The sequence below is a fragment of the Protopterus annectens genome, chromosome 3.part1 (genome assembly GCF_019279795.1).
Source record: "Protopterus annectens isolate FY-2018-M chromosome 3.part1, PAN1.0, whole genome shotgun sequence".
Classification (NCBI taxonomy): Eukaryota; Metazoa; Chordata; order Ceratodontiformes; family Protopteridae; genus Protopterus; species Protopterus annectens.
This window is the reverse complement of record NC_056732.1, coordinates 442706149-442722672: the sequence shown is the minus strand read 5'-3', so window position 1 is coordinate 442722672 and position 16524 is coordinate 442706149. Positions and strand designations below refer to the sequence as shown.

The following is a 16524-nucleotide window of genomic DNA, read 5'->3' as shown; positions in this document are numbered from 1 at the left end:
GCGTCAGTTGCTGTCGCTTCTTCCCTGACGTTAGTGCGACAGAGGTATAAAGAGACAGCCGACGCCATTTTCTTCAGTTTTTCTTGCCTCAGATGTCAGGTGCCCCCAAATAGGAAGGCAATACATAATCCTAAGTAAATTACATAAGTAGAAAACAATAGCTACAGCTGTAAGCAAATACACCATATAGAAATACATCTTAGAGATTGTATAAACAGGGAGCTATAGATAAAACCCAGGTAAGAAGAGGGGGAGGTGGGAGGGTAACCTGGACTGCAGCAGTGTGAACACTCGAACATCTACATTTATGGTAGGTACAAAACTGTACTATGTTCATCATGTTACACTGCTGCAGTCATCACACTTGGGTTGAATCCCAAAGCTAAGGCTGGGTGGTTGGTACTAAACAGGGTTTGGAGAAGCTAGTAGGCCCTGCAAAACTGCAGTGGCAAAGCCAGCCCTGGTCTTTGAGTATAGAGGTAAGTGGTAGTGCTTGGTGAAGGTGTGCACTGAACTCCAAGTTGCAGCTTCCAAAATATCCTTGGTTGGTACCCCTCTGAGGAAGGCTGCTGATGTTGCTGTAGCCCTGGTGGAATGAGGCTTAATGTTACCAGGTACAGGTTTCCCATGGTGTGTGTAGCAGAAATGGATACAATGTCCTATCCATTTTGAAATGGTCTGTTTTGATAAAGGCTTTCCTTGAGATCTTGCAGCATAGGATACAAAGAGCTGATCAGATTTTCTGAAAACCTTTGTTTTATCCAAGTAGAAACGTAATTGCCTGTGAATGTCCAAAGAGTGTAGGAGCCTTTCCCCTTTATTCTGGGGGTTTGGATAAAAGGTGGGTAAATGAATGGTTTGGTTTAGAGCCACACTGGATACTACCTTTGGCATAAAGGAAGGTTAGTTCATAAAGAGACTCTGTCTTGATGAAAAATGATGAAAGGCTCCACTGCCATTAGGGCCTGTAGCTCTGAGACTCTTCATGCTGAAGTTATTGCTAGTAGCAGGGCAGTTTTCCATGATAAAAATTGTAAATCAGCTGAAAAAGCTGGCTTGAAGGGCGGTAGTGTAGGTTTTTCCAAAACAAAATTGAGGTCCCAAGTTGGTGTTGGTGCTCTTCGGGGCGGTCTTATGTTCTTAGCCCCTCTGAGGTACTGTCTTAATAATGGATGTGAAAAAATAGGAGGATCCATGTTGTAATGAGCTGAAATAGCTGAAGCGTGGATCTTTATAGATGAAAAGGAAAGGCCTTTGTGCAACATCTCAGTTAAACATTGCAGAATCTGAGGAATATTTGGGACAAGAGGATTTTGGCCTTTAGCCTGGTTCCAGGCGAAGAATCTTTTCCATTTGTCTGAGTAGGTTTTCCTGGTGCTGGGTCTCCTGGCCTCCAGAATGACATCCATAACAGCTGTAGAGAGAAGTGTTGACTGGTTGTTTAGATAATCTGCCATGCAGCCAGATTTAAAGTCTTGAGCTGGCTGTGTAGAATCTGATTGTTTTGCTGAGTCAGCATGTGAGGAATTTGAGGTAAAATCCATGGTGGTCCTTGAGCCATGTTCCTTAATACTGGATACCAGTGTTGGCGTGGCCAGTCTGGAGCAATGAGTATCATTTGTGGCCTCTCTAATCTGGCTTTTAGCAGCACCTTTGCCAGAAGAGGCAGTGGAGGGAAGGCATACACTGTTAGTGTTTTCCAACTGAATGAGAGGGCGTCCACTTTCCAAGCTAGTGTGTGGTATGTCCTTGTGCAAAACTTTCGCAGTTGGTAGTTTTGGGGGGAGGCAAACAGATCTATGTCTGGGCTCCCCCATTTTTGAGTTATCATTGTGAATACTTGTGGGTCTAGTTTCCACTCGTGAGGATCCATGATATTTCTGCTTAGTTTGTCTGCCAATGTATTTTTCTTTCCTGGCAGGAATTGTGCTTGTAGTTGAACTTGGTAGGTCAGTGCTGTGTTCCACAAGGTCACTGCTTGCCTGCATAGGGGGTAGGAATGTATGCCCCCTTGTTTGTTTATGTACCACATCACTGTGGTGTTGTCCGTCTTTATTAGAAGTTGTCCTGGATGTAGGTGGTCCTTGAAAGCTGTTAGGGCATTTTGTACAGCTAGCCTCTCTTTTTGATTGATGTGGAGATGCATTTGATCTGCAGACCACTTGCCCTGAATACACTGTTCTGCCATGTGTACTCCCCAGGCGTAATCCGATGCATCTGTTGTCATTGTTTGCCTGGCTGTGGGCAAGGTGAAAGGCTGACCCTTGTTGAGGTGACATGCCTGAGCCCACCATAGAAACTCCTGTTGAAGGCAGGGAATTAGTGGTATTATTGTTTCCAAGCTGTGGCTGTGTTGAGTCCATACGCTTTTTAGGTACCATTGTAATTTCCTCATATGCGGTTTGGCATATGGTATTAGTAGTATGCAAGATGCCATGAATCCCACGGCCTGCAGAATTTTTCTTGCAGGGAGTTGGGTCTTTGTTGCCATCATTTTGAAGTATTGAGTCAGTTGTCCTTGCTTGTCTGGCGTGAGATAAGCCATCTGGGCTGTTGTATTTAAGCTGGCACCCAGGAATATTATGTCTTGTGAGGGCACTAGTTTTGACTTCTTTTCGTTTACTGTGTACCCTAGGCAACTTGTAGGTTTTTTACAAACGCCAGATGTTTTAAAAGAATGTCCTTGCTGTCTGCTTGAATAAGGCAGTAGTCCAGGTATGGAAATATTTGGATTCCTCTTTGTCTGCAGTATGCAATTACTGGTGCCAGGCATTTTGTGAAGACCCTGGGCGCAGTAGATAAGCCAAAGGGCAGTGCAGAGAATTGGTAATGAGTTGTGCCTGCTATAAATCGGAGGTATCTTCTGCAATTTTGTGTGATAGGGACATGCAGGTATGCCTCCTTGAGGTCCAACGTTAACAGCCAAGCCTTCTTGCCCAGCATGGGAAGAAGTTGCTGTAGTGTGAACATCTTGAATTTGGGTACATCCAGGTATGTGTTTAGAACTGAAAGGTCCAGAATGGGTCTCCAGGCTTTGTCCTTTCGGGGAACCAGAAAGAGTCTTGAGTAAAATCCTTGTCCTTGCTCCTGTGTAGGAACCTGCTGAATGGCTCTCATGTCCATAAGTGCTGTAATTTGTCTTTAAGCCTCTGCCCGTTGATTTGATGGCAGGTTTGGCATTCCTTTTATCCTTGGTAAAGTGTGAAAGTGGAACCTGTATCCTTGAGTTACAATATTTAGGACCCATTTGTCTTTTGTGATGATGTGCCAATTGTCTGCAAAAAGTGCAAGTTTTCCTCCCAAGGGAGCTGCCAAGAGTGATTTGCTTGGCAGTCTGAGGGGCAAGTCATTGTGATTGTCTTCTGATAGTTTGAGACCTGTCTTCTCCTCCTTTCTGGGTTGTGGCACCCCATTGTCGTGGCTTGTAAGAGCCTTGTGGCTGACCTCTGCCCCTTGGGCATCTGTATTTGCCCCTCTGAGGTCTGTCAGAAGTCGGAAAGGACCAGTTTTTGGTTGGCCAATTTCTGCTGAAACGAGGGGGTTGGACCTGTTAAAAATCCTTGACCGTCTGCATAGATTTTGCCTTATCCTCCATTTTCTTTAAAACCTCTTCTGCTTTCACACCAAATAAAACATCCTGCTGTAAGGGTGCATCCAATAACTTTGCTTTAACATGATCAGGTAAAGTTTGTTCTTTTAACCAAGCATGCCTACGAATGACAGACCCTGTTACAGCTGCTCTGCAAGAAGCTTCCAATGAATCAAATCCACATTGCAAAGTATGTTTTCCCACTTGTTCTGCTGCATGCAACAAATCTTGCATGTCCTTGTAATCAGGCTGCTCTGTATGTGTGCTCATTTTTTGTTTTTATTGAGACATCAAATATTGCTGATATTTCAGCATGTGAAACTGGCAATTTAAGGCCCTCATAGCTAGAGTAGCTGAGGTATATACTTTCTTTCCCCATCTGAATAGTGCTCTAGAATCCCTTTCAGACAGTACAGGAATTTTAGCAATAGAGACCTTAACCCCTTTGGGACCCTGGGAAATGGTTTCTGGGTCAGCAACAGGGCTTTTATATAGGAATTTATGTGAGTCAGGGACTCTGCAGTATCTGTCTGGTTTGGCTGGTGCGGGAGGTAATGAATCTGGTTTAAGGCTAGATACTGAGTAAACATCATCCACAATGTCTAACACAGGTGGAATAGCAAGGGGTCTGTGCTGGGGTAGTAAGAGGAACTCTCGGAGCCTTTTCTTAGAATCACAGTAATCCTGGCCTTCCCAGTGGAAATGTTCCCTCATGGTATGTAAAGTTTCCCCAAAAGAGTAGCCTTCTGGGGGAGATGTTGACGGAATAGACTCTTCAGCATCAGAGTCTTCATAAGGGGGAAAAGAGTACTCCTGTTCTTCAGAAGAATCTGAGGTAATGGAAACCTGGTCAGAGGAAGTGTAGTCCTCCTCCTGTCTAGGCCCTCTGCCAGGTGGGGGATGGGAACCCTTGATTAGGGTAATTAAGTCTTCGGCCATCTTAAGCATCTGTTTCTTAGGCATGAGGCCTTGCACTGGAGACTGCTGTAAAGGCTTCCTTACTTTTAATGGAGATTTCAGTTTTGCAAAGGATTTAATAGTAAGTGTAGTCGGTCTGAAGACACCTTAAGCAACTGACGGCCTTTCAACTGCACCGGAATCCCCATCAGCCATGGAGTCGGAAGGGCCTAAAGATAAAGGCTCTGGAGGCCCTGCAATCTCCGCTTGGGAGTCGGATGCAGGCTGGGGTTCTAAATCAGCGGTCGTCAGGGGCTGCGTAGGCGCCTCACTGAAAACCGGAGAACCGGCGACTGGCCTAGCAGAGGCCTCGGTGTCTGGTTTGGGTCACGGCTGCCTGTTCTTATCTTTGCGCTTTTTATGCATCCCGGTCATCGGTTGCTCCGATGGCATGGTATAATTAAATTTTCTACCAAAATAATGTCGGGTGAAATCAAACCGACGTTTAACAGTTCGTTTGTTAAACCTAGCACAAAATCGACAACCTGTGACGTCGTGGTCTGGGCCTAGGCAAGGGATACAATAAGAATGAAAATCCTTATGAGGTATTTGCTTCCCACAAGAAATGCAATTATTAACTTTTTCTGACATCGGACTGAGGCAAGAAAAGGTTCTCCAACGGGGTACTTAGCTTTATTGAAGACTTCGGTCTGAAATTCGATTTGAAAATCTCAGGAGTCGGCCGACCGGCACTTGCGAACTGCTTCTGCTTCGGGCACCGCGCGGCAAGAAAGACTGAAGAAAATGGCGAGAGCTGCCTCTTATACCCGTCGCACTGACGTCAGGGAAGAAGCGACAGCAACCGACGCCGGACCAAGACTTTGGAACTCGGGCCGACTGCGGGACCGCCTGACAGCAGATAACCAAAGTGTGATGACTGCAGCAGTGTAACACGATGAACATCTATCATCATCTTCTTTCGGCTGTTCCCGTTAGGGGTCGCCACAGCAGATCACCTGTTTCCATTTCTTCCTGTCCTCTGCATCTTGCTCTGTCACACCAACCACCTGCATGTCCTGTCTCACCACATCCATAAACCTTATCTTAGGCCTTCCTCTTTTCCTGTTACCTGGTAGCTTCATCCTTAGCATCTTTTTCCCAATATACTCAGCATCCCTCCTCAGCACATGTCCAAACCAGCATAATCATGCCTCTCTGGCTTTGTCTCCAAACCTTCCAACCTGGGCTGACCCTCTAATATACTTATTCCTAATCCTGTCCACCCTCGTCACACCCAGTGCAAATCTTAACATCTTTATTTCTGCCACATCCAGCTCAAACTCCTGCCTTTTTGTCAATGCCACTGTCTCCAACCCATATAACATAGCTGGTCTCACTACCCTCTTGTAGACCTTCCCTTTCACTCTTACAGGTACTCGTCTGTCACAAATCACTCCTGACACTCTTCTCCACCCACTCCATCCTGCCTGTACTCTCTTCTTCACCTCTCTTCCACACTCACCATTACTCTGAACTACTGACCCCAAGTATTTAAACTCATCCACCTTTGCCACCTCTACTCCTTGCATCCTCACCATTCCTCTGTCCTCCCTCTCATTCACACACATATATTCTGGCTTAGTCCTGCTCACCTTCATTCCTCTTCTCTCTAGAGCATATCTCCATCTCTCCAGGGTCTCCTCCACCTGTTCCCTACTCTCACTACAGATCACAATGTCATCTGCAAACATCATAGTCCATGGGGACTCCTGTCTGATCTCGTCTGTCAACCTGTCCATCACCACCGCAAATAAGAAAGGGCACAGAGCTGATCCTTGATGTAACCCCACCTCCACCTTAAATGCATCCGTCACTCCCACCGCAGACCTCACTGCTGTCACACTACCCTCGTACATATCCTGTACCACTCTTACATACTTTCTGACACTCCTGACTTCCTCATACAATACCACAACTCCTCTCTACGCACCCTGTCATATGCTTTCTCTAAGTCTACAAAAACACAATGCAACTCCTTCCGACATTCTCTGTACTTCTCCATCACATCTATATTATGTAATAATGAAAAATAACTATGGCTTCTAATAATAGTATATTGAGGATGGGAGCTCTCATCACTAGCATTTTAACCTAGAGGTGTGTTGTTTAAACAAACTGAAAGCTGCTCACTTCAGACACATTTTATTCACACCACAATTGTACTACACAAAATAAAGGCAGTTGTAAGCCAGAGTAGGCAAGCAGTTTGTGCCATTGATTAAAACCAGTTTCCTCAATGTACCACTCCATAACCCAGTAGCAACTAATTTTTATAATCAATTACCTCCTAGTAGCCTGTCACTGCAGTACAAAATTTTCCATTGTATATGGAAACACAGCCTCTATGAGAAGACCATATCCCTGGCTTGTCCAGATCCTGTATTAAACTGCTACATGTGGCTAAGCCTTATTCTAACAGTTTCAGTTAATAAAAAAAGTTTCACTTCAAAATATTGACCATTAGTTATTACCGGAAACAAGAGAAACTAACATCACTGGCCAGCACTTTTTTGAAATGGTTTGAAATAATTCACATATGTAGCAAATGAATCACGTTATGTGTAAACGAGTGTTGGAGCTTTATGACACTCTAGAAAACTACATTGTTTCTCACAATTTGGCATAACGCACACCTGGCAGAGGAAGAAGACATGAGTTTAGCAGCAAGGGCAGAAAGCAGACCTGGCTTCGCAGCTACAAGGTGATCGCTCAGTCTCACTCCTCACTGTCTGTCTCAGCATACCTAACAATTGTACAGATTTTTGCAGAATGTCCAGATGTTTGCCTCATAATTTTTTTAGTCAGTTTTCTTAAAATTGTTTTTCTAGCATCATATACAATTTTTATTTGCGCAACTTACATTTTCACCTGCTTAGTATATGTGCAAATGTTTAACATAAAATTGTATCATTACGGAAAAGTGGAGTTCTCTACTAAACTCTTGTAAATAGTTTCCTAGTAGCTTGCTTCGTCTCTAACAAGCTGTCTGCCACTGACTGGAGTTTGGACTGAAAAGTGTCCAGTTTGGACCATGCCATAATGTTAAATTAAATATACCCAGGCTGCTTTTTGTGTGTGTGTGTTTGGGGGGGGGGGGGGGTGGAAAGTCATACTAGAGCGTAAAGCACTCCTGGCAGAGGAAGAAGACACGAGCTTAGCAGCAACAGCAGAAAGCATACCTGGCTTCACAGCAGTAAGGTGATCACTCTCACTTCTCACTGCATGTCTCAGCATACCTCTCAATTGTACAGATTTTTGCAGAATGTCCATATGTTTGCTTCATAATCTGAATTCTGTTTTTTCTTAAAATTGTTTTTCAAGGGTCCAGTTGGATCGTGCCAGACTGTTACATTACATATATCCAGGCTGCTTTTTGTGTCTGTGCGTGTGTGTGTGGGACAGGTGGGATGGAAAGGTGTGGTATGACAGTTGCTTGCTCTCATTCTCCCCCGTCACTGTGTGTGTGTGTGTGTGTGTGTGTGTGTGTGTGTGTGGGGGTGGATTGCTCACCCTCACTCTTCATTGTTGGAGTGTGTATGTGTGTGTGGGGGGGATCTCTCGTTCAGTCACTCTCACTCTTCACTGTGTGTGTGTGTAGCTGTGGCTGCCATGGATCGCTCGCTGCTCCCACTCTTCCCCTCTCACTCTTCATCATACCTCTCAACTGTCCAGATTTTTGCCGCATTTATTTGGTCAGTTCCTCATAAAATTTGTGGTTTTCTGGCAAATCACTGGGATGATTTGAGGACTGAAGTCACCAAATAATGACATACATTTGAGTTTCAGACTTCAAATCCTTCAGACAATGTATGTTAACACAAACCCTAATATTCTAGCAACTTTCTAAGTTTCTAAAAGCTATATTTAAAATCTGTCCCTATTTTTGGGCCTTTGCCCCTCATTTTGTCAGGCTTTGTTCAGATTTCTTGCTAGAAGAGGTTGAGAGGTATGCTCTTCATTTTGTGTGTGTGTGTGTGTTTGTGTGTGTGATCGCTTGCTTGCTCTAACTCTTCATTGTGTGTGTGTGTTTGAAAAGCTGAAGAAGTACGGAAGTCAAACTCAGCCCTTAATGGCAGAGTCTGACTTGCACACTGTCCCATAAAAAGTTTCATTTCAAAAAACAAGATTGCGAAAGTCGCAATGAGGTATTTCTTTTCCATATCCTAGTCAAATATTTGACTCCGCAAATGACATCTAATACAATCATCTAATAGAATTATAGTTATGTACTTACCATAACTTGGCATCTGTGTTATCTGTAGTCACCATTCATTGCGTTAAGGTCTTGGATCAGAGCCGGCATACTCAGAACACAGCTTAGCTCCAGCCCCTCCCCCTCCCATAATGCTTTGCTGCCCTACACTCCCTCAGATTGAGTTTGCATAAGTAAGGAAGACAGATAAATTATAGAAACCAAATAGAACCTCCAAATCCAACCAATCTTCCAGGCAGGGGGCTGGAAGGTGGGATTGTGATGAAGGGTGACTACAGATAACACAGATGCCAAGTTATAGTAAGTACATAACTATAAAAAAGAAGTTATGTCCTTACCATAACGTTCCATGTGGAGTGTTCATCTCGCCTTTGTTCTTACACACGGGTTCGGAGCCGATCCTCGGCTCAGAGTCGGCCGCATCGCAAAGCTCCATCTCAGAGAAGCTCGAGACCAGACTATATCCCACAATCCTCCCTGCCATTACTCAGATCTAGTTTGCAAACAAACCAGACCGATAAACCAATACCTCAGGTGCAAGAACTACACACTCTCTCAGACATCCAGAGACACTCTCTCACCATAGCAAAATAACTAAGGGTAGTAGCATATACCCCATAAGACACAGAACCATACACCCCGGAAGGGGTTAAGACATTTCAATCAGAGTCTAGTCCTACCTGTTATTCCAAAACGCGTGGGGGGGGGATGTAAGAACAAAGGCATGATGAACACTCCACATGGAATGTTATGGTAAGGACACAACTTCTTTATGTGAGAGTGTTCAATCTCGCCGTTTGTTCTTACACACGGGTAGCATCCCTAGCTCCGTCACCCCGAGTGACTCATGGAAGAATGTACCTAAGCACAGTGGAACCAAAAGATGCCCCGTCTTTGGAGGCTTTGTCAACTCTATAATGAGTGATGAAAGTATGTGGCTTAGACCAAGTGGCTGCTGCACAAATCGTGTCCAAAGGCAAACGAGCTGCATGAGCCAAGGAAGTGGAAACGGATCTGGTAGAATGGGCCTTAGGTTTGGTAGGTAAGGACTAATTCGACTTAGAGTATACAAAGGCTATACAATCAGCAAGCCATTTAGATGATGTACGTTTTGTAATTGCCATGCCCTTTTTATTGTCTGCAAACGCGACAAAGAGCTGATCTGTCTTCCTGTAACTTTTAGTCCTATCCAAATAAAATCTTAATTGCCTGTGAACATCCAACTTGTGCAGCATATACTCCAACTTGTTAGAATGGTTCTTGAAGAAGGTAGGCTATGGATTGGTTAATATTTGTGACGGAACATACCTTTGGAAGGAAAGCTGGATTTGTACGCAAAGAGACTCTATCTGGGTGGAAAATCAAGTAAGGTGGTCTGACCGATAATGCTTGCAGCTCTGATACTCTTCGAGCTGAAGTAACAGCTACGAGAAAAAGTGTCTTCCACGATAAGAACTTTAGGAGGCAGGACGAAGCAGGTTCGAAGGGTGGCAACATGAGTTGTGACAGTAACAAATTTAAACTCCATGGAAAGAAAGGCTTCCTGACGGGCGGCCGAAGATGGAAGGTTCCTTTCATAAAAGCCTTACAAAGTCTGTGAGACATAATGGGAGAACCGTCCTCACCAATATGGAAGTTCGATATAGCCGCCAACTGTACTCTTAGTGTGGAAGTAGAGGCTCCTTCGTGAAAGAGGATAGATAAAAATTCCAATACTTTATGTAAAGGAGCTACCAGGGGGTTTAAGTGTTGGCTAGACGCCCAGTATACAAAGCGTTTCCATTTACTCCTGTAGAGTTTTGTAGTGGAAGCTTTATGAGAGGCAACCAGAATGTGTTGAACTGCTGGAGAAAGTAGATCAGACCTGGCTAGGCAGGGAAGCGGAGCAGCCAAGCTGCTAGTTTGAGGGATTGAAGAGACGGGTGAGGAACTCCCGACGAATGGGTCAGTAGATCTGGTACTGGGTCCAGAATCCACGGTTCCTCTGTTTGATGGGCTCGAAGAAAGGGGAACCATATCTGCCGAGGCCAGAATGGGGCTATGAGTATTATTGTCCTTTCCAGGTTCCTGGCTTTCTGTAGAAATCTGGGAATCAAGGGGGTAGGTGGGAATGCATATAGGAGACCCGGGGGCCAATCGTGTATCAGTGCGTCCCTGGGGACACCCCCCGGAGGGAGTAGAAAGGCAAAGTAGCTTCTGCATTTTGCATTCAACGGGGAAGCAAATAGATCGCAGCAAGGCTGGCCCCATCTGCGGAAGATCTTTTCCGCCATCTGTGGATTGAGGGACCACTCGTGAGGTAACAGGATGGCTCTGCTCAACCTGTCCGCAATGACGTTGGATGACCCCGGGATGTGCGTTGCTATCAGAAAGCGACCCGTGGACTCTGCCCATTGCCAAATTCTCATGGCCTCTCTGCATAACGGGTAAGACCTGGTTCCCCCTTGCTTGTTTATGTACCAGACCACAGACATGTTGTCCGTCTGGACTGCAACTGTTCCTAGAGGTAAGAGGGTTTGGAAGTATTGCAACGCCAGGAACACCGCCCTCAGCTCCAGAACATTTATGTGCAGGCTGTACTCCATGTTGGACCATTCCCTTTGGACTGTTCTTCCCTGAAATAGACCCCCCCCCACCCTATCAGAGAAGCGTCCGTGGTTATTGTGGCCGTCGGACTGGGTACCCATAGTGAGATCCTGACTGTACACCCACCATGAGAGGTCTCGTCTGCAAGAGTCTGTTATCAGAATCTCGTGCGCTAGGTGTAACTGCTGGAACGACCACTGCGCGAAAAGCAGCCATTGGAAGATCCTCATGTGTAATCTTCCCATAGGAACTGCGATCAGGGACGCTGCCATTAGTCCCAAAACTTTCAACACCAGTTTGGCCGGGGCTTTCCTGCTCTGTAGTAGAAGAAGAACCTGTTGTTTGTGGGTTAACGCCCTTATTGGAGGGAGCTTTATCAGTGTTAATCGTATATCGAGGTCTGCTCCGATGAATGAAATATGCTGTGAGGGCGATAAGGCAGACTTTTCGAAGTTTATCGAAATCCCTAGGTGGGAACAAAGGTCGACTGTGTAGTCTCTGACTTGTATGAGGCGACGCTCAGTGGTGGCGGTGAGGAGCCAGTCATCCAGATAGGGAAACACCTGGAATCCTTGTCGTCTCAAGTGAGACGAAACTACTGCCATGCATTTGGTGAATACCCTGGGGGCTGAGGTGAGTCCAAAGGGCAGAGCTTGAAACTGAAAGTGACTGGCTCCCAGTCGGAAGCGCAGGTGATCTCTGGACGGTCTGGCCATTTTGATGTGGTAGTACGCGTCTTTGAGATCTATCGAGCACATCCAATCGTCCTTCTGTAAAAATGGAAGGATCGATTGAAGCGTGACCATCCGGAACTTTTCCTTCTTCACGAAGGTGTTGAGATTGCTGAGATCTAAAATCGGTCTCCAGTCCCCTGTCTTTTTTGGAACTAAAAAGAACCTTGAGTAAGTTCCGGATCCTCTTTGGTCCGCCGAGACTGGTTGGATGACTCTGTTTTTGATCAGCTTTGAAATTTCTATTGCTGCTGGGCTACGCAGATGGGGTGGCACATCTGGAAACCTTCTTTGTTGAGGTGGAGTTGATATGAAGGGGATTTTGTATCCTCTGGTTACAATGCTTTTTACCCAGGAATCCGAGGTAATATTTAGCCAGGCCTGTGGGTATAAAGCCAAGCGACCCCCGACTGCCTCCAGAGCAGGACAGCCGGGCCTCCATTCAGGAGTGCTGGAAAGGCTTCCCAGGGACGGTATCCCTGTCGCCTTGGTTATGCGGACCCCCTCTGCTGCCGGGGCGTCGTCTTCCATTTCTAACCCCCCTCTGCCTCTGGAGGGGGCATCACTCTGTGTGGCTTGGAAAGATCCCGGAGTCTTATGGAACCACATTTTCCCGCCTAGTTGCCCTTTGGGGTACGGTCTAGTTGGAGCGGAAAAACGGACCCCGACAGCAGACAGGGTCTTTCCCTCTTGCTCACACCGAGTCAGAGTCTCCTTCACCTTGGGCCCGAAGAGTGTGGTACCATCAAAAGGGGCATTGGCAAAGGAAGACTTGAAGGCTTCCGCAAAGGAGCACAGCCGCATTCAGGATTGTCTTCGTAGAGCAATCGCTGAAGCTGCAGCTCTACTTGATCCTTCGGCCGCATACGAGATGAGCCGCCTCATGGATGAGTTTACTATGGAGGTAAGGGTGTTAAGTTGTGCTGTTACCTTATCTGAAACAGCAGTATCTGTGTTACCCTGGAGGGTATCTGTCAGCTCCTTGATGAGATCCCTCTGCAGACGTGTGAAATGTGTCAAATAGTTTAGCGAACGCATGGAAAAAGTCGCTGAACTAAAAACACGCTTCCCGTATCTGTCCATAGTACTAGAATCCTTATTAGGAGGATGAACAGATGAGGAAGACTCAGACATCTCCTTTTTCATGGCTGCCGCCACCACCATAGCGTCGACCGGAACTCCCTTGGTGAGATAAGTCTTGTCCTGGGGGGCGGTGATAAATTTGTTTGGTTTTCGGGGAACTGATTCCACTGTGCCAGGTGTCTCCCACGCCCTTTGAGCAATCAATTCCATTAATTCATCGAAGGGCGGAGTCACCCAGGAGGTAGAAGGTTGAGCCCCAAAAGCCTACAGCAGCACCGACTCGTCCTCAGTGGGGGCTAGGGACTGCCAATCACCCCTCTGTTTTAAGATCTCCAGGATGTCCGCAAATGACACATCCTCAGTGGGGGATTTTGGGGACCCCTCTGCCTCATCCAAGTTGGTGTCAGACGTTAGAAATTCCTGCGGGGAATCTATGCGCCTCCTCTTGCACAACCTTTTCCTCGGGACCTCATCAGAGGGGGCTTCCAGTGAGGCCTCCAAGGAACAGGGGGAACCCTCTGGGGGTGGCTGAGGCAATGGGGCTCTACGCTTTGGATGGGTCGTGGGGGCAGAAACAGAAAGCGGCCCTTTAGGGGAAGGAGAAGACGCCTCTGATGAAGTGGTTGTCTGTGCAGACAATACCTTCCTCATAAGGTCAAAAGCCCCTGAACCCCAGGCCGAGGACTCCCCTGGTTCCGAAGAACACGGGAGCATCCCAGACACGGGGGCCGTGGGCTCCGACCCCGAGGACGGAGCCGAGCCAATCTGCGCCGAGGCCCCGACAGGGAGAGTCAGCACCGAAAGGTCGGTACGACTCTCGGTCCCGGAACCGAGGAGAGACCGTCAGCTCCGCGACTCACCTACAGGTTCCGAAGGAGTCGAAGTCAATGGTGTCGATCGTGCAATGAACGGTTTCGGCACCGAGGGCTCCACTATCATCAGCTCATCCTCTCCCGGCTCCGAAAACTGGATGGGTCTCGAAGGAGGACCTGTTGGAGACATGGGGAGGCCTTCTAGTTTCGACACCAATTGGGAGGAAACTGCAATCAACTTGGAAAGGGCCGTGTTTTCCATGAGTTTCTGCACGACACGATCCACATCTGTCTCAGATAATGGTCTGGAAGAACGGATCGAAGGAGCCGAAGATGGCACCGACCAAAGAATGGACGGTGGCGGCAGCTCCGACACCGGTTCCAAGATCTGGGGCTCAGTGAAAGATAAATGTTCGACGCTCGGCCCCGAGGTCTGTGGAACCGGCGAATGAACCTTTGAAGATGAACTCTGAGCTGATGACATGGGCTCCAACATCTTCGACCCCTTCGAGGACTTAGAAGCCTGATCCGATTTGTCTAAAGCCTCCTGAAAGGCAGGCTTAAGCAACCCTCTATCTATAAGCTTCCTGCGTCTATCTGTCATGACCCTCCCACTAAAGGAATGACATATAGAGCAATCCTCTTGCAGGTGGAGAGGGCCAAGACAGTAAACGCTGGACGCGTGGCTGTCAGTGATAGACATTTTCTGCCCACACTGACATCTTTTAAAGCCGGATTTGGCTTTCTCCGACATGACTGGTAGAAGTAAATGACACTCTACTAGGTTTAATTGACAAGAAAAAACTACCAATAACTAACTAACTTCTATATATGTGTATGTATATGTATATATATATATATATATATATATATATATATATATATATATATATATAAAGTGAATATCTATATAAAGTGTAGAAAGAACACTCAAGAAACCACACCAAGAGAAAAAAGGGTAGGCCAAAAAAGGTGCCTTAAGAATAATATTGTACAATATTATATTAATAACACACACACATACTTCCTATACTATAACTAACTATTAGAAACGTTTTTACAAAAAAATAAAGTAGCTTATCTGAAATATAGCCAAAAATTAGCAAATTCTCCTCTGGCCCGAGCTCTCCTCGATCCGATCCGTTGCAGCGGCAAACTAGATCTGAGTAATGGCAGGGAGGATTGTGGGATATAGTCTGGTCTCGAGCTTCTCTGAGATGCAGAGCTTTGCGATGCAGCCGACTCGGAGCCGAGGATCGGCTCTGAACCCGTGTGTAAGAACAAACGGCGAGATTGAACACTCTCACATTCTGATGTTATCTAGTCACCATTCCTCATGTTAGAGTCAGAGTCCCCAGCTACCTAAATCCTGGGAGGTCTCAAGGAAGGACATGCCGAAGAAGTGTGGAGCCAAATGAAGCCCTTCCTTTGGAAATCAAATCCAACTTGTAGTGGGAAATAAACGTGTGGAAAGAAGACGACGTTGCTGCCGCACAAATGTCATCTAAAGATTGACAATCTGCAAAGGCAATGGAAGTAGAAACTGCCCTGGTAGAATGAGCCCTCACTGGTGTAGCTAAGGAAATACCTTCTGAAGAATATATAAAAGAAATACATTGCGAAATCCAATGGGAAATTGTGCCTTTCGATATACCCCTGTCTTTTCTATTGAAAGGGAAGGCAACAAACAGTTGGTCTGAAAACCTAAATTCTCACGTTCAATGTAAATAAAAGAAAAGTTGGCGATGAACATCCAATGTGTGAAGAATATATTCCCCTTTATTGGAATAGTTAGGGAAAAATACTGGTAAGTGAATACACTGGTTGAGATTCGCTGGTAAGGCCACTTTAGGCATAAAAGATGGATCAGGATTTAAAGACACTCTGTCCTTGTGGAAAATAAAATAGGGTGGCTTGACAGTAAGAGCTTGCAACTCCAAAACTCTTTTTGCCGAAGTAATTCCCACTAAAAAGGCAGTCTTCCTGGAGAGAAATTTAATATCGCATGAAGCCGCTGGTTCAAAGGGAGGTTTTGTTAAAGCCTGTAGTACCAAAGTCAAATCCCATGGGGGAGAAGGATTCTTAACAGGAGGCCTTAATAGAAAACCCTCTTTTAAAAAGGCCTTACCAAGGCGCACAGAAAAGGCAGAATCACCCCCAAGGTGAAAATTCGAAATCGCTGCCAACTGTATCTTGATAGTGGGAAAAAGTACGGTTGTGTACACTTACCATAAATGTAGATGTTCGAGTGTATTCACTGTTGTAGTCATTACATTTGGGTTATCTGCCTGCAGGTAGCCCTGAGCCGGCCTGAATATCAAAGTCTTGGATTCCTGCACTGGATGCTGCCTCTTCTTCCATGATGTCAGGTCGTCAGGGGTATAAAACATGCAGCCGATGCCATTACATCAGTTTTTCTTGCCCCAGATGTCAGGTGACCCCCATAATGGAAAGCAATTATATGTTAGGTTACACCTCCAACAAAAAGCAAATACACCAGAAAGCTTAAATACACCAAACAAGAAGGAAGGTAGAGCCAAGAGAAGTCAGGGG

General features: G+C 46.0%; 1 protein-coding gene across 1 annotated transcript in view; it reads right to left on the bottom strand.

The window, feature by feature from the left end:
* KMT2C (lysine methyltransferase 2C) overlaps positions 1-16524 on the bottom strand; it is a gene marked incomplete in the record, with an annotated part of 4117755 nt that overhangs the window by 1774657 nt on the left and 2326574 nt on the right.